The sequence below is a fragment of the Oncorhynchus keta genome, chromosome 28 (assembly GCF_023373465.1).
Source record: "Oncorhynchus keta strain PuntledgeMale-10-30-2019 chromosome 28, Oket_V2, whole genome shotgun sequence".
NCBI classification, from domain to species: Eukaryota; Metazoa; Chordata; class Actinopteri; order Salmoniformes; family Salmonidae; genus Oncorhynchus; species Oncorhynchus keta.
Genome location: NC_068448.1, coordinates 74,874,222 through 74,892,856, shown reverse-complemented (window position 1 = coordinate 74,892,856; position 18,635 = coordinate 74,874,222). Strand labels below are relative to the sequence as shown.

At 42.1% G+C, this 18,635-nt stretch overlaps 1 protein-coding gene across 1 annotated transcript in view; it reads left to right on the top strand.

The window, feature by feature from the left end:
- Positions 1–15,796: 15,796 nt before the first annotated feature.
- Positions 15,797–18,635, top strand: part of LOC118375129 (potassium voltage-gated channel subfamily H member 2-like) — a 392,715-nt gene continuing 389,876 nt past the window's right edge. Inside the window, exon 1 of the mRNA XM_052484251.1 lies at positions 15,797–15,865. The gene's annotated coding sequence lies outside the window, so the exon portion shown is untranslated. The remainder of the gene's footprint in view (positions 15,866–18,635) is intronic.

Genomic DNA, 18,635 nt, shown 5'->3' with positions numbered 1-18,635 from the left:
ATTTGCTTTTCCCTCTACCTAGTTATTTTATTTGCTTTTCGCTCTACCTAGTTATTTTATTTACTGTTCGCTCTGCCTAGTTATTTTATTTGCTGTTCGCTCTACCTAGTTATTTTATTTGCTTTTCCCTCTGCCTAGTTATTTTATTTGTTGTTCGCTCTACCTAGTTATTTTATTTGCTGTTCGCTCTACCTAGTTATTTTATTTGCTGTTCGCTCTACCTAGTTATTTTATTTGCTTTTCCCTCTGCCTAGTTATTTTATTTGTTGTTCGCTCTACCTAGTTATTTTATTTGCTGTTCGCTCTACCTAGTTATTTTATTTGCTGTTCGCTCTACCTAGTTATTTTATTTGCTTTTCCCTCTGCCTAGTTATTTTATTTGTTGTTCCCTCTACCTAGTTATTTTATTTGCTGTTCGCTCTACCTAGTTATTTTATTTGCTGTTCCCTCTACCTAGTTATTTTATTTGCTTTTCCCTCTACCTAGTTATTTTATTTGCTGTTCGCTCTACCTAGTTATTTTATTTGCTTTTCCCTCTACCTAGTTATTTTATTTGCTTTTCCCTCTACCTAGTTATTTTATTTACTGTTCGCTCTACCTAGTTATTTTATTTGCTTTTCCCTCTACCTAGTTATTTTATTTGCTGTTCGCTCTACCTAGTTATTTTATTTGCTTTCGCTCTACCTAGTTATTTTATTTGCTTTTCGCTCTACCTAGTTATTTTATTTGCTGTTCCTCTGCCTAGTTATTTTATTTGCTGTTCACTACCTAGTTATTTTATTTGCTGTTCACTACCTAGTTATTTTATTTGCTGTTCGCTCTACCTAGTTATTTTATTTGCTATTCGCTCTACCTAGTTATTTTATTTACTGTTCGCTCTACCTAGTTATTTTATTTGCTGTTTACTACCTAGTTATTTTATTTGCTGTTCGCTCTACCTAGTGATTTTATTTACTGTTCGCTCTACCTAGTTATTTTATTTGCTGTTCCCTCTGCCTAGTTATTTTATTTACTGGACTGTTCGCTCTGCCTAGTTATTTTATTTGCTGTTCGCTCTACCTAGTTATTTTATTTTTACTGTTCACTACCTAGTTATTTTATTTACTGTTCGCTCTGCCTAGTTATTTTATTTGCTGTTCGCTCTACCTAGTTATTTTATTTGCTTTTCCCTCTGCCTAGTTATTTTATTTGTTGTTCGCTCTACCTAGTTATTTTATTTGCTGTTCGCTCTACCTAGTTATTTTATTTGCTTTTCCCTCTGCCTAGTTATTTTATTTACTGTTCGCTCTGCCTAGTTATTTTATTTGCTGTTCGCTCTACCTAGTTATTTTATTTGCTTTTCCCTCTGCCTAGTTATTTTATTTGTTGTTCGCTCTACCTAGTTATTTTATTTGCTGTTCGCTCTACCTAGTTATTTTATTTGCTTTTCCCTCTGCCTAGTTATTTTATTTGCTGTTCGCTCTACCTAGTTATTTTATTTTTACTGTTCACTACCTAGTTATTATATTTACTGTTCGCTCTGCCTAGTTATTTTATTTGCTGTTCGCTCTACCTAGTTTTTTATTTGCTTTTCCCTCTGCCTAGTTATTTTATTTGTTGTTCGCTCTACCTAGTTATTTTATTTGCTGTTCGCTCTACCTAGTTATTTTATTTGCTTTTCCCTCTGCCTAGTTATTTTATTTGCTGTTCGCTCTGCCTAGTTATTTTATTTGCTGTTCGCTCTACCTAGTTATTTTATTTGCTGTTCGCTCTACCTAGTTATTTTATTTGCTGTTCGCTCTACCTAGTTATTTTATTTGCTGTTCCCTCTACCTAGTTATTTTATTTGCTGTTCGCTCTACCTAGTTATTTTATTTGCTGTTCGCTCTACCTAGTTATTTTATTTGTTGTTCGCTCTACCTAGTTATTTTATTTGCTTTTCCCTCTACCTAGTTATTTTATTTGCTTTTCCCTCTACCTAGTTATTTTATTTGTTGTTCGCTCTACCTAGTTATTTTATTTGCTTTTCCCTCTGCCTAGTTATTTTATTTGCTTTTCCCTCTACCTAGTTATTATATCTGCTTTTCCCTCTACCTAGTTATTTTATTTGCTGTTCGCTCTACCTAGTTATTTTATTTGCTGTTCCCTCTACCTAGTTATTTTATTTGTTGTTCGCTCTACCTAGTTATTTTATTTGTTGTTCGCTCTACCTAGTTATTTTATTTGTTGTTCGCTCTACCTAGTTATTTTATTTGCTTTTCCCTCTACCTAGTTATTATATTTGCTTTTCCCTCTACCTAGTTATTTTATTTGCTTTTCCCTCTACCTAGTTATTTTATTTGCTTTTCCCTCTACCTAGTTATTTTATTTGCTGTTCCCTCTACCTAGTTATTTTATTTACTGTTCGCTCTACCTAGTTATTTTATTTGCTTTTCCCTCTACCTAGTTATTTTATTTGCTTTTCCCTCTACCTAGTTATTTTATTTACTGTTCGCTCTGCCTAGTTATTTTATTTGCTTTTCCCTCTACCTAGTTATTTTATTTGCTTTTCCCTCTACCTAGTTATTTTATTTGCTCTTCCCTCTACCTAGTTATTTTATTTACTGTTCGCTCTGCCTAGTTATTTTATTTGCTTTTCCCTCTACCTAGTTATTTTATTTGCTTTTCCCTCTGCCTAGTTATTTTATTTACTGTTCGCTCTGCCTAGTTATTTTATTTGCTTTTCCCTCTACCTAGTTATTTTATTTGCTTTTCCCTCTACCTAGTTATTTTATTTACTGTTCGCTCTGCCTAGTTATTTTATTTGCTTTTCCCTCTACCTAGTTATTTTATTTGCTTTTCGCTCTACCTAGTTATTTTATTTACTGTTCGCTCTGCAGAGTTATTTTATTTGCTGTTCGCTCTACCTAGTTATTTTATTTGCTTTTCCCTCTGCCTAGTTATTTTATTTGTTGTTCGCTCTACCTAGTTATTTTATTTGCTGTTCGCTCTACCTAGTTATTTTATTTGCTGTTCGCTCTACCTAGTTATTTTATTTGCTTTTCCCTCTGCCTAGTTATTTTATTTGTTGTTCGCTCTACCTAGTTATTTTATTTGCTGTTCGCTCTACCTAGTTATTTTATTTGCTGTTCGCTCTACCTAGTTATTTTATTTGCTTTTCCCTCTGCCTAGTTATTTTATTTGTTGTTCGCTCTACCTAGTTATTTTATTTGCTGTTCGCTCTACCTAGTTATTTTATTTGCTGTTCGCTCTACCTAGTTATTTTATTTGCTTTTCCCTCTGCCTAGTTATTTTATTTGCTGTTCGCTCTACCTAGTTATTTTATTTGCTGTTCGCTCTACCTAGTTATTTTATTTGCTGTTCCCTCTACCTAGTTATTTTATTTGCTGTTCGCTCTACCTAGTTATTTTATTTGCTGTTCGCTCTACCTAGTTATTTTATTTGTTGTTCGCTCTACCTAGTTATTTTATTTGCTGTTCGCTCTACCTAGTTATTTTATTTGCTGTTCCCTCTACCTAGTTATTTTATTTGTTGTTCGCTCTACCTAGTTATTTTATTTACTGTTCGCTCTGCCTAGTTATTTTATTTACTGTTCGCTCTACCTAGTTATTTTATTTGCTTTTCCCTCTGCCTAGTTATTTTATTTGTTGTTCGCTCTACCTAGTTATTTTATTTGCTTTTCCCTCTACCTAGTTATTTTATTTGCTGTTCCCTCTGCCTAGTTATTTTATTTGTTGTTCCCTCTGCCTAGTTATTTTATTTGCTGTTCGCTCTACCTAGTTATTTTATTTGTTGTTCCCTCTACCTAGTTATTTTATTTGCTGTTCCCTCTACCTAGTTATTTTATTTGCTTTTCCCTCTGCCTAGTTATTTTATTTGCTGTTCGCTCTACCTAGTTATTTTATTTGTTGTTCCCTCTACCTAGTTATTTTATTTGCTGTTCCCTCTACCTAGTTATTTTATTTGCTTTTCCCTCTACCTAGTTATTTGATTTGCTGTTCCCTCTGCCTAGTTATTTTATTTGTTGTTCCCTCTGCCTAGTTATTTTATTTGCTGTTCGCTCTACCTAGTTATTTTATTTGTTGTTCGCTCTACCTAGTTATTTTATTTGCTGTTCCCTCTACCTAGTTATTTTATTTGCTTTTCCCTCTACCTAGTTATTTTATTTGCTTTTCGCTCTACCTAGTTATTTTATTTGCTTTTCGCTCTACCTAGTTATTTTATTTGCTTTTCCCTCTACCTAGTTATTTTATTTACTGTTCGCTCTACCTAGTTATTTTATTTGCTTTTCCCTCTGCCTAGTGCTTGGCAAGTTTCACACAATGTTTGTATAATATTCTTAAATGACCATGCAAAATATTGCCAATGTGATGTTGGTGAAAACAGCCTGTTATAACAAATAGAAAACATCCTGTACCTTCTAGAAAACCATCCAGGGGTGCATATGGCTATTGTGGAACTCAGCACATTGTGTTGTCTCTGTTCTCATACAAAACCTGTGAACATCATATGAAATCCTCAATGTCATTTATTTATTTTTTATTTTACCTTTATTTAACCTTTATTTAACCAGGCAAGTCAGTTAAGAACAAATTCTTATTTTCAATGACGGCCTAGGAACAGTGGGTTAACTGCCTGTTCAGGTGCAGAATGACAGATTTGTAACTTGTCAGCTCGGGGGTTTGAACTTGCAACCTTCTGGTTACTAGTCCAACACTCTAACCACTAGGATACCTGCCACCCCAGGTCTATTAAGGAAAATACAAGATAATCAGTGTCTATACCTACTATATCTATATCTACACTTGCATTGCTTGCTGTTTGGAGTCTTAGGCTGGGTTTCTGTACAGAGTACAGAGTAGTATGTGTTTGCAAGGCTGTGTATATTGGGACCAAACTAGTATTTACATACATTGTTTTGATAATGCAAATGTTAGGGTTGCTTGACTTTGTGAACTTGCCATAACAACCTCCCCCACTATCACAATGCTAATAAAATTAGGGGAATGTGGCTTTGCAGATCTATCAACTGGGTTAGTTCTGGTATAACCAATATGTTCCACAACTAATCACTGACCTCAAACTACATTATATAAATCGTATCTTAGATCATCCTGCTGTTTCAGGAATTTTCCTGCACGGCAGGAAATGCAAGCTTGTAGTCTATTTGAGGTTTAAAATGGCTTCTAACGTTTGTAATTTCCACTTTGATTTGCCCTAATGAAAAATGTATCAAATCCTACAAAAAAAAAGTCCATTCATTATTATTATTATTTTGCTGCCAGATTATTTTCTCCTGTGTGAAACTGGCTCAAATTATTTGTAAACTCTGCAATGCTACTAACTAATCAATGGATATTTTTGTTTGACTATTACATTCTCTGCAATAAACCCTATGAATTAATAATGTCAATCATAATATTGATCATATCTGAGAAGAAAAAAAACAAAATGAGTCATTTATGAACAGGAACAGAAGTCGTGGGGATAGCGATAACTGTGTTATCTAGTATATCTACTATATTGTCTACTATATCTACTGTGTTATTTAGTATATCTACTTTATCTACTGTGTTATTTAGTATATCCACTATATCTACTGTGTTATCTAGTATATCTACTATATTGTCTACTATATCTACTATGTTGTCTACTTGATCTACTGTGTTATTTAGTATATCTACTTTATCTACTGTGTTATTTAGTATATCTACTATATCTATTGTGTTATCTACTATATCTACTGTGTTATTTACTATATCTACTATGTTGTCTACTATATCTACTGTGTTATGTAGTATATCTACTATATCTACTTCGTTATCTACTATATCTACTATGTTGTCTACTATATCTACTGTGTTGTCTACTATATCTACTGTGTTATCTACTATATCTACTGTGTTGTCTACTATATCTACTGTGTTGTCTACTATATCTGAGTGGAAAAAGTGTGATGATTTTGTATGTTGATATTCGTTGATACCGTGAACCTTTCTCTGTGTCATGTAGGCTTATTGTAGCTTACACCTCTTTGCCAGTTTGAAAGGCCTCTCCATCTCAAACAGATAGTTCCTGTTATTAACATTAGATTTCATAGTGACGTTTTTGTACATTCTGGAGAATCACAACAATGCCGTCTGTTTCCCGTCAGTGATGAGTTGGTCCTGTTTACAGATGGTGTGGCGTATGAATCTCCCCTAATGATTTAACTGATGAAAGGACACAGCTGTTTCAGATGTTTACCAGAGCTTAGAACTCAGAGACTGTTAGCATTGTTACATCTAGTGGCTAATCCATTGAAAAAGTGTCATGCTACAAATACCTAGGTATTTGGTTGGATGACAAGTTGTCCTTTAAAGTTAATGTGGATAATCTTGTGACAAATCTTCAACTGAAATTGGGTTTTTATTTTCGTAATAAGGCTGGCTTCCCGCTTATGGCTAGAAAGAAGCTTGTTCAGGCCACTTTTCTCTCTGTAATTGATTATGGTGACTTGTTGTATATGCACGCAACCTCCTCCGTCTTACAGAGACTGGACTCTGTTTATCATGCAGTCTCCTCTGTCTGACAGAGACTGGACTTTGTTTATCATGCAGCCTCCTCCGTCCACAGAATGTAGTCCTTGGTTCACTCCAGACCTGTCTGCCCTTGACCAGCACAAAAATATCCTGTGGCGTTCTGCATTAGCATCGAACAGCCCCCGTGATAAGCAACATTTCAGGGAAGTTAGGAACAAATATACACAGGCAGTTAGAAAAGCTAAGGCAAGCTTTTTCAAACAGAAATTTGCATCCTGTAGTACTAACTCAAGAAAGTTCTGGGTCACTGTGAAGTCCATGGAGAATAAGAGCACCTCCTCCCAGCTGCCCACTGCTCTGAGGCTAGGAAACACTGTCACCACCGATATATCCACTATAATTGAGAATTTCAATAAGCATTTCTCTATGGCTGGCCATGCTTTCCACATGGCTACCCCTACCCCGGTCAACTGCCCGGCACCCTCCACAGCAACCCGCCAAAGCCCCCACCATTTCTCCTTTACCCAAATCCAGATAGCTGATGTTCTGAAAGAGCTGCAAAATCTGGACCCCTACAAATCAGCCGAGCTAGACAATCTGGACCCTCTCTTTCTAAAATGATCTGCCGAAATTGTTGCAACCCCTATTACTAGCCTGTTCAACCTCTCTTTCGTATCGTCTGAGATTCCCAAAGATTGGAAAGCTGCCGAGGTCATCCCCCTCTTCAAAGGGTTGACACTCTCGACCCAAACTGCTACAGACATACAGTATATCTATCCTACCCTGTCTTTCTAAGGTCTTTGAAAGCCAAGTTAACAAACAGATTACTGACCATTTCGAATCCCACCATACCTTCTCCACTATGCAATATGGTTTCAGAGCTGGTCATGGGTGCACCTCAGCCACGCTCAAGGTTCTAAACTCTAAAATACTTATTTTCCACCATAATTTGCAAATAAACGTATTAAAAATCCTACAATGTGATTTTCTAGATTTTTTTTTCTTATTTTGTCTGTCATAGTTGAAGTGTCCCTATGATGAATATTACAGGCCTCTCTCATCTTTTTTAAGCGGAAGAACTTGCACAATTGGTGGCTGGCTACATACTTTTTTTGCCCCACTGTAAAAGATGTATGCATCCATGACTGTAAGTCTCTTTGGTAGAAAAGCATCTGCTAAATGCCATATATCATGACATTATTAATTCCATTTCATGTTGTTTATCACCACTCCAGGCACTGGTGTGAACACACTGTGGAAACACACTGGAAAGAGTGGACCAGATTTCCCCCCGTCTTGAGTGTGAGGTGGACTGTTCCGAGGTGTGCTTTTCAACATGCAGGACTGGAGGCTGGAAGTGGACAGGATGCGCCACAAACACGGGGGGCGGGGGGGGGGGATGACATTGAACTGTACTACAAACAACTGGGTTCCAGCTGTCTGCTTCTTACCCAAGTCCCGAGATAACCAATCACGTAACTAGGATTCCAAAATGTTCAATAATGATACCAAATCTATTGACAACGAGCTTGATGACTGTGGGCATTTTTGCTTACTTTTCATTGTTCTGAATAGAGACTGCTAGAAGGGCTATGGATCATATTAGACTGTGTAAAAAATTCTGGAAAGGGGTTTTCGATGCCCCCAAAAATGGGAGGACTCCTAGACCCCCGCCGAATTATGTCCCCCCCACTTTTAAAACCAAACTCCTGATATGTACAGTACCAATCAAAAGTTTGGACACACCAACTCATTAAAGGGTTTTTCTTTATTTTTTTTGTATTATAGAATAATAGTGAAGACATCAAACTATGAACACATGGAGTAATGTAGTAACCAAAGAAGTGTTGAAAAAAAATCAAAACCAGCTTCATGAGGTTTTCACTATGCTGCATTTCAATTAACAGGTGTGCCTTGTTAAAAGTACATTTGTAGAATTTCTTTCCTTCTTAATAATGCTTTCGACTAAAGTAGTTAGCTGTGTGTGACAAGGTAGGGGTGGAAAACAGAAGACAGACAGCCCTATTTGGTAAAAGACAAAGTCCATAGTATGGCAAGAAAAGATCAAATAAGTAAAGAGAAAATGACAGGCCATCATTATTTTATGACATGGTCAGTCAATCCGGAACATTTCAAGTGCAGTCGCAAAAACCATCAAGTGCTACATTATGATGAAACTGTCTCATGAGGACCGCCACAGGAAAGGAAGACCCAGAGATACCTCTGCTGCAGAGGATAAGTTCATTACAGTTAACTGTCTCTCATGAGGACCGCCACAGGAAAGGAAGACCCAGAGTTACCTCTGCTGCAGAGGATAAGTTCATTACAGTTAACTGGCTCTCATGAGGACCGCCACAGGAAGGGAAGACCCAGAGTTACCTCTGCTGCAGAGGATAAGTTCATTACAGTTACAAGCCTCAAAAATTGCAGCCCAAATAAATGCTTCACAGAGTTCAAGAAACAGACACATCTCAACGTCAACTGTTCAGAGGAGACTGCGTGAATCAGGCCTTCATGGTTAAATCGCTGCAAAGAAACCACTACTAAAGGACACCAATAAGAAGAAGAGACTTGCTTGGCCATAGAAACATGAGCAATGGACATTAGACCGGTGGAAATCTGTCCTTTGGTCTGAGGAGTGCAAATTTGAGATTTTTGGTTCCAACATCTGTGTCTTTGTGATACGCAGAGTAGGTGAACGGATGATCTCTGCATGTGTGGTTCCCACTGTGAAGCATGGAGGACGAGGTATGATGGTGTGGGGGTGTTTTGCTGGTGACACTCTGTGATTTATTTAGAATTCAAGGCACACTTATCCAGCATGGCTACCACAGCATTCTGCAGCGATACGCCATCCCATCTGATTTGTGGGACTATCATTTGTTTTTCAACAGGACAATGACCCAACACACCTCCATGCTGTCTAAGGGATATGTGACATCAGATGACCTGAACGCCACAATCACCCAACCTCAACCCAATTGAGATGGTTTGGACTGCAGAGTGAAGGAAAAGCAGCCAACAAGTGCTCAGCATATGTAGGAACTCCTTCAAGACTGTTGGAAAAGCATTCCAAGTGAAGCTGGTTGAGAGAATGACAAGAGTGTGCAAAGCTGTCATCATGGCAAGGGGGGTTTTACTTTGAAGAATCTCAAATATATTTTAATTTTTTTAAACACTTTTTTGGTTACTACATGATTCCATATGTGTTATTTCGTAGTCTTGACATCTTCACAATTATGCTACAATATAGAAAATAATACAATAAAAAGTTGTGTAGTGTGTCTGTCTTAATGATAACATTGTCTGAGTTAGTAAACTTAAAAAAATAAAAAAGTTGTCATTTAGCAGACGCTCTTATCTAGAGTGACTTTCTATTCGGAAAGTATTCATGTTTGATTTATTTCACCTTTATTGAGAACAAGTTCTCACTTAAAACTGTGACCTGGCCAAGATAAAGCAAAGCAGTGTGACAAAAACAACAACAGAGTTTCACAAATAAACGTACAGTCAATAACACAAAAGAAAAGAAAATGTAGAAAATGTACAATGTACAGTGTGGAGAAGAGTAGGGAGGTAGGCAATAAATAGGTCCTAGAGACGAAAATAATCACCATTTAGCATTAATACTGGAGAGATAGATGTACAGATGATGATGTGCAAGTAGAGATACTGGGGTGCAAAAGAGCAAGATGGTAAGTAATAATATGGGGATGAGGTAGTCATGGGTGTGCTATTTACAGATTGGCTGAGTACAGGTACAGTGATCGGTAAGCTGCTCAGACAGCTGATGCTTAAAAGATAAAGCGGGAGATGTAAGACTCCAGCTTCAGAGATTTTTGCAATTCGTTCCAGTCATTGGCAGCAGATAGCGCATGCTACAGGTGGGTGCTGCTATGGTGACAGGCGAGCTGAGATAAGGCTTTACCTAGCAGGGTCCTGTAGATGACCTGGAGCCAGTGGGTTTGGCGACGAGTATGAAGCAAGGGCCAGCCAACGAGAGCGTACAGGTCGCAGTGGTGGGTCGTATATGGGGCTTTGGTGACAAAACGGATGGCAGTGATAGATTGCATCCAATTTATTGAGTAGGGTATTGGAGGCTATTTTGTAATTGACATCGCCGAAGTTGAGGATTGGTAGGATGGTCAGTTTTACAAGGGTATGTTTGGCAGCATGAGTGAAGGAGGCTTTGTTTGCGAAATAGGAAGTCAATTCTCGATGTAACTTTGGATTGGAGATGTTTGATGTGAGTCTGGAAGGAGAGTTTACAGTCTAACCAGACACCTAGGTATTTGTAGTTGTCCACGTATTCTAAGTCAGAGCCGTCCAGAGTAGTGATGTTGGACAGGCGGGCAGGTGCAGGCAGCGAACGGTTGAAGAGCATGCATTTAGTTTTACTTGTATTTAAGAGAAATTGGAGGCCACGGAAGGAGAGTTGTATGGCATTGAAGCTTGCCTGGAGGGTTGTTAATGCAGTGTCCAAAGAAGGGCCGGAAGTATACAGAATGGTGTCGTCTGCGTAGAGCTGGATCAGAGACTCACCAGCAGCAAGAGCGACATCATTGATGTATACAGAGAAGAGAGTCGGTCCAATAATTGAACCCCTTGGCACCCCCATAGGGACTGCTAGAGGCCTGGACAACAGACCCTTCGATTTGACACACTGAACTCTATCAGATAAGTAGTTGGTGAACCAGACGAGGCAATCATTTGAGAAACCAAGGCTGTCGAGTCTGCCGATGAGGATGTGATGATTGACAGTGTCGAAAGCCTTGGCCAGGTAAATGAAACAGGCTGCACAGTATTGTTTCTTATATATGGCGGTTAAGATATCGTTTAGGACCTTGAGCGTGGCTGAGGTGCACCCATGACCAGCTCTGAAACCAGATTGCATAGCGGAGAAGGTATGGTGGGATTCGAAATGGTCGCTAATCTGTTTGTTGACTTGGCTTTCGAAGACCTTAGAAAGGCAGGGTAGGATAGATATAAGTCTGTAGCAGTTGGGGTCAAGAGTGTCCCCCCCTATGAAGAGGGGGATAACCGCAGCTGCTTCCCAATCTTTGGGAATCTCAGACGACACGAAAGAGAGGTTGACCAGGCTAGTAATAGAGGTGGCAACAATTTCGACAGATAATTTTAAAAAGAAAGGGTCCAGATTGTCTAGCCCGGCTGATTTGTAGGGGTCCAGATTCTGGACTGACTGGATTTGGGAGAAGGGGAAATGGGGAGGCTTGGGCAGGTTGATGTGGGGGGTGCAGTGCTGTTGACCGGGGTAGGGGTAGCCAGGTGGAAAGCATGGCCAGCCGTAGAGAATTGCTTATTGAAATTCTCAATTATAGTGGATTTATCGGTGGTGACAGCGTTTCCTATCTTCAGTGCAGTGGGCAGCTGGGAGGAGGTGTCCTTATTCTCCATGGACATTACAGTGTCCCAGAACTTTTTTGACTTTGTGTTGCAGGAAGCAAATTTCTGCTTGAAAAAGCTAGCCTTGGCTTTTCTAACTGCCCGTGTATACTAGTTTCTAGCTTCCCTGAAAAGTTGCATATCACGGGGGCTGTTCGATGCTAATGCAGAACACCATAGGATGTTTTTGTGTTGGTTAAGGGCAGTCAGGTCAGGAGAGAACCAAGGGCTATATCTATTCCTGATTCAAAATTTCTTGAATGGGGCATGATTATTTAAGATGGTGAGGAAGGCATTTAAAAAAAACAGGCATCCTCTTCTGACGAGATGAGATCAATATCCTTCCAGGCTACCCCGGCCAGGTCAATTAGAAAGGCCTGCTCGCTGAAGTGCTTCAGGTAGCGTTTGACAGTAATGAGTGGAGGTCGTTTGACCGCTGACCCATTACGGATGCAGGCAATGAGGCAGTGATCGCTCAGATCTTGGTTGAAAACAGCAGAGGTTTATTTAGAGGGCAAGTTGGTTCGGATGATATCTATGAGGGTGCCCGTGTTTATGGCCTTGGGGTGGTACCTGGTAGGTTCATTGATCATTTGTGTGAGATTAAGGGCATCAAGCTTAGATTGTAGGATGGCCGGTGTGTTAAGCATGTTCTAGTTTAGGTCGCCTAGCAGCACGAGCTCTGAAGATAGATGGGGGGAAATCAGTCCACATATGGTCTCCAGAGCACAGCTGGGGGCAGAGGGTGGTCTATAGTGGGCGGCAACGGTGAGAGACTTGTTTTTAGAGAGGTGGATTTTTAAAAGTAGAACTTCAAATTGTTTGGGTACAGACCTGGATAGTAGGACAGAACTCTGCAGGCTATATTTGCAGTAGATTGCAACACCTCCCCCTTTGGCCGTTCTATCTGGTCTGAAAATGTTGTAGTTAGGGATGAACATTTCAGAATATTTGGTGGTCTCCCTAAGCCAGGATTCAGACACATCCGAGATGGCAGAGTGGGCTAAAGCAGTGAATAAAACAAACTTAGGGAGGAGGCTTCTAATGTTAACATGCATGAAACCAAGGCTATTAGAGTTACAGAAGTCATCAAAAGAGAGCGCCTGGGGAATAGGTGTGGAGCTAGGCACTGCAGGGCCTGGATTCACCTCTACATCACCAGAGGAACAGAGGAGGAGTAGGATAAATGTATGGCTAAAAGCTATGAGAAGTGGTCGTCTAGAACGTCTGCGGGCGATAAAATAGCTTCAAGGTATAATTTACAGACAAAGGAATGGTAGGATTTGAATACATTGGAGGTAAACCTAGGTATTGAGTGATGATGAGAGAGATATTGTCTCTAGAAACATCATTGAAACCAGGTGATGTCATCGCATGTGTGAGAGGTGGAACTGAAAGGTTGGATAAGGTATATTGAGCAGGGCTAGAGGCTCTACAGTGAAACAAGCCAATAAACACTAACCAGAACAGCAATGGACAAGGCATATTGACATTCAGGAGAGGCATGCTTAGTCGAGTGATCATAAGGGTCCAGTGAGTAGTGAGGTTGGTTGAGGTCACGGCGATTCAGACAGCAAGCTGGGCCATCGGTAGCAAGCTAGCATAGGATGGGGGTCTGTTTTTAGCCACCTCGTGCATTTCCGTCGGTAGATTAGTGGGGTTCCGTGTGGTAGAGGGGATCAATCCAATTGGCAAAATAGATATAGTTATAGTGACCCAAGAAAAATAGTCCGATAGACCTATTCAGATAGCAGTCGATAAGACAGCTAACGATTAGCAGGCCGCAGATGCTCTGAATACTTCCGTACTGCACTGTATAGCAATTAGGGTCCTGTACCATGCGGCGGTGCACGTTGACAGATTTTACACCTAGTCGGCTCGGGGATTTGATGTAGAGCCCTTTCGGTAACTGGCTCAGCCGCCTTGCTTCCTGCCGCATTTTGACAGCAGGTGGCAGTAAAAATGGACTGCATATTGAGAAGAGATTGAAATATCTCTCTCTCCCCCTCTGCCACCCCTCTGTGGTCAAGGTGTTGGTGTGCGGAGCCACTGCTACTCCACATGGGGCTGCCAGGACTTCCCTGGGTTGCACAACTCCTCTCTGATGCCTATGGAGCTGTGCTGTGGCAGCCTGTGGGACCTGAGCTGGAGGAATGTGTCTGACCAGACCCGTACCTACAGCCTGCTGCCTGATCAGTGCTTTAGGGCTAGACCTCTCTCCACAGCGTCGCCTTCTCTGCCACTCACAGTATTACACTCTGACTGAGGACCATTTGATTGAGGAAAATTGTCAGATTGATGACAAAAATATTCTAATGGCTTTGAATGTCTAATATAAGTTTTCAAATATCACTCTTTTGGAATAGGAGGTTTAGACACAGTTCTTTTTTCTTGTGGGTTAAAAATGTAGCTTCTGGAGCTTTGCCACCTGTATGATTTGGGGAGGGGTGCACTATCGCAACTTTGAAAGAAAGCACTTCCATTTCCAGGGCAGCTGTACGTTCATCCTAACATGGTCCACAGACGGGACCTGAGCTGTGTACATCATAAACCTTAGGTGTACATTAGAAATGTGTGTAACGGTCGGGGAGAATGCAGCAAGGCACAGTACCTTCCCTTGAGCTGTGAAAGCCTATGTGTGGTGAGCGTTGTCCCACAGAGTAACTTGGTGAGTGCGCTTTGGGTTGAATTAAAATGCAATTGTTTATTATTGTTGTTGCTGCCCATTTAGCCCTGTTATCTGTCTGTGTGTGTTTGTTGATTTGTCATTCTGTCAGGCCCTGAGGATGACGCTGGGATTAGACCTGGTCTCTGTTCACCTGAGGAACCTAAAATAAAACGGTTTGCTGGTAGCTCAAGGAGAACCGCTCTTTCAAGATGAAGAACAGCTGAAACGCTCAGTTCACCTACTCCATTCTTTTTCTGTTAATTATGAAATTGTTACCATGCAACATTGTGTTAGCTAGCCTGTAGCTAGCATTGGGGCGGCAGGATAGCCTAGTGGTTAGAATGTAGAGCTGGCAGGTAGCCTAGTGGTTAGAGTGTAGAGCTGGCAGGGTAGCCTAGTGGTTAGAATGTAGAGATGGCAGGTAGCCTAGTGGTTAGAATGTAGAGCTGGCAGGTAGCCTAGTGGTTAGAGTGTAGAGCTGGCAGGGTAGCCTAGTGGTTAGAATGTAGAGATGGCAGGTAGCCTAGTGGTTAGAATGTAGAGATGGCAGGATAGCCTAGTGGTTAGAATGTAGAGCTGGCAGGTAGCCTAGTGGTTAGAGTGTAGAGCTGGCAGGGTAGCCTAGTGGTTAGAATGTAGAGATGGCAGGTAGCCTAGTGGTTAGAATGTAGAGCTGGCAGGTAGCCTAGTGGTTAGAGTGTAGAGCTGGCAGGGTAGCCTAGTGGTTAGAATGTAGAGATGGCAGGTAGCCTAGTGGTTAGAGCGTTGGACTAGTTCAAATCCCTGAGCTGACAAGGTACAAATCTGTCGTTCTGCCCCTGAACAGGCAGTTAACCCACTGTTCCTAGGCCGTCATTGAAAATAAGAATATGTTCTTAACTGACTTGCCTAGTTAAATAATTAAAAAAAATACAATATTTTCTCTGCCTTCATTCCCGTACTACTAACTTCATAAGGAGTCATTAGTAGATTTAACATTTGGATAGGGAACTGGTGAGATCTGAGGTACCGGAACACATTACAATAATAAAGACCCTTTATAATAAAGCATTCATCTTTTTGATCGGCGTCCTGCGGCTGGAGCCACGTGCTGCTCGTTATAGCTCACACCTGTCACCATCGTTATGCGCAGCTGCGCGTCATCAGACTCACCAGGACTCCATCATCTCCTTGATTACTTGCCCTATTTGTCACTCCCTTTGACGTGTCTCTTATTTTGTATTATGTTGCGTTTCTTTATGAAAACACTTCCGCCCTGAACTTGCTCCCCGACGCTCAGATCACATCGTTACAGGTAGCCTAATGCTGACAAGTTAGTCAACTGTATTTGCTTTCCAACCTGTGTTTTCCTGCGATTGTAGTCTATTTGAAATATTGCGAAAGGCTAGTTTTGTCTGCATGCTGTTTGTTCACTGACAGATTTGCCACAAGTTCCTGCCTTGTTATTGGACTACACTCCACAGCTAAGCATTTTTACATTTGAAATAAGCTATTTATCCTCTGTGGTAAAATTGAAAGCTTTCCGTTGGGGCAGTAGGCTATTCTGAATTAATTTATTTCTGAACCGACAGGATAATTAATGAAGAGGCAACTCAAATGAACTTTTATTTATTAAAAATTTTACTTTGCAAAAAGTGACTATTTTTCATGCCACGAGGTACCGGATCTGGCCAAATAGGTTCTGTGATGAAACATCATAAAACTGAGAGTTGCTGGTTCCTGTTCCTTCAGGACCCACATCTAATTCGGCACTGATCTTACTTTAAGCCAGTTTACTACAGCAGGAATGGATTGGATATTGACACTGATTGAGCAACATTCATTTCAATTGGATAGACTGTTCTTACAAACACCCTGCATGACAAAATAGACGTTTCCCATTCCTCTCTCCACCCTCCCTATCTGTGCAGCCCAGCAGTGTGAGAATGGTCTCTGGTGTATGAGGTCTGTGTTCTCCCATCTGTCCCAGTGTAGCCCAGAGCTCTGACTCCCAATGTGCCACCCACTCCTGTGTGGAGAGCTGCTTCTGCCCTGCAGGCAGAATGATGACCGCTCTCCAGGCCTGTTGTGAATTACGGCAGGTAAGCTAACAATGGCAGTGTCTCAATTCAGAGCTATTCCCTGCCCTCTGCAGTCATTCACACTGGGCCTGGAGAGCTGCCATCATTCACACTGGGCCTGGAGAGCTGCCATCCTTCACACTGGGCCTGGAGAGCTGCCATCCTTCACACTGGGCCTGGAGAGCTGCCATCCTTCACACTGGGCCTGGAGAGCTGCCATCCTTCACACTGGGCCTGGAGAGCTGCCATCCTTCACACTGGGCCTGGAGAGCTGCCATCATTCACACTGGGCCTGGAGAGCTGCCATCCTTCACACTGGGCCTGGAGAGATGCCATCCTTCACACTGGGCCTGGAGAGATGCCATCCTTCACACTGGGCCTGGAGAGATGCCATCCTTCACACTGGGCCTGGAGAGCTGCCATCCTTCACACTGGGCCTGGAGAGCTGCCATCATTCACACTGGGCCTGGAGAGCTGCCATCCTTCACACTGGGCCTGGAGAGTGACTGGTTTATGCAGGCTTTTGTTCCACCTCAGCAGTAAGACACCTGGTTCAACAGATCATGGACTTCCATTAGGGCCAAGTTATTATAGTTATCTAAAACTGAAACTAAACCTATTTCATGAAAAAACGACTTTGTAAACTATAAACTTTGTTAGGGCATTGATTAATTTGAATCAGATGTGTTGGTGCTGGGATGGAGGAATACCTGGCACCACCCAGAAGTTCTTTGTTCGTCATATCCTTGCCCCAACTCTGTTCCCCCCTACAGGTGAAGGCTGTGTGGCGCCCTCTCTCTGTCCCTGTGAGTGGGAGGACTCTGTTCCCCCCTACAGGTGAAGGCTGTGTGGTGCCCTCTCTCTGTCCCTGTGAGTGGGAGGACTCTGTTCCCCCCTACAGGTGAAGGCTGTGTGTTGCCCTCTCTCTGTCCCTGTGAGTGGGAGGACTCTGTTCCCCCCTACAGGTGAAGGCTGTGTGGTGCCCTCTCTCTGTCCCTGTGAGTGGGAGGACTCTGGTCCCCCTACAGGTGAAGGCTGTGTGGCGCCCTCTCTCTCTGTCCCTGTGAGTGGGAGGACTCTGGTCCCCCTACAGGTGAAGGCTGTGTGGTGCCCTCTGTCCCTATGAGTAGGAGGACTCTGGTCCCCCTACAGGTGAAGGCTGTGTGGTGCCCTCTCTCTGTCCCTGTGAGTGGGAGGACTCTGTTCCCCCCTACAGGTGAAGGCTGTGTGGCGCCCTCTCTCTGTCCCTGTGAGTGGGAGGACTCTGTTCCCCCCTACAGGTGAAGGCTGTGTGTTGCCCTCTCTCTGTCCCTGTGAGTGGGAGGACTCTGGTCCCCCCTACAGGTGAAGGCTGTGTGGTGCCCTCTCTCTGTCCCTGTGAGTGGGAGGACTCTGTTCCCCCCTACAGGTGAAGGCTGTGTGGCGCCCTCTCTCTGTCCCTGTGAGTGGGAGGACTCTGTTCCCCCCTACAGGTGAAGGCTGTGTGTTGCCCTCTCTCTGTCCCTGTGAGTGGGAGGACTCTGTTCCCCCCCTACAGGTGAAGGCTGTGTGGTGCCCTCTCTCTGTCCCTGTGAGTGGGAGGACTCTGTCCCCCTACAGGTGATGGCTGTGTGGTGCCCTCTCATTTTATTAATTGTGTGAATAGGTTTTGTACTAGGTTCTATGGCTAGGTGAATGAATGGCAGGAATACTAACTTTGATGCTGTCTGGTTAGGATTTGGCACTATGTGTCTTGCCTACGGAGCTGTGAGGGGAACGGCACCTCAGTACCTCCAGGCTCTGATCAGGCCCTACACCCAAACAAGGGCACTGCGTTCATCCACCTCTGGCCTGCTCGCCTCCCTACCACTGAGGAAGTACAGTTCCCGCTCAGCCCAGTCAAAACTGTTCGCTGCTCTGGCCCCCAATGGTGGAACAAACTCCCTCACGACGCCAGGACAGCGGAGTCAATCACCACCTTCTGGAGACACCTGAAACCCCACCTCTTTAAGGAATACCTAGGAT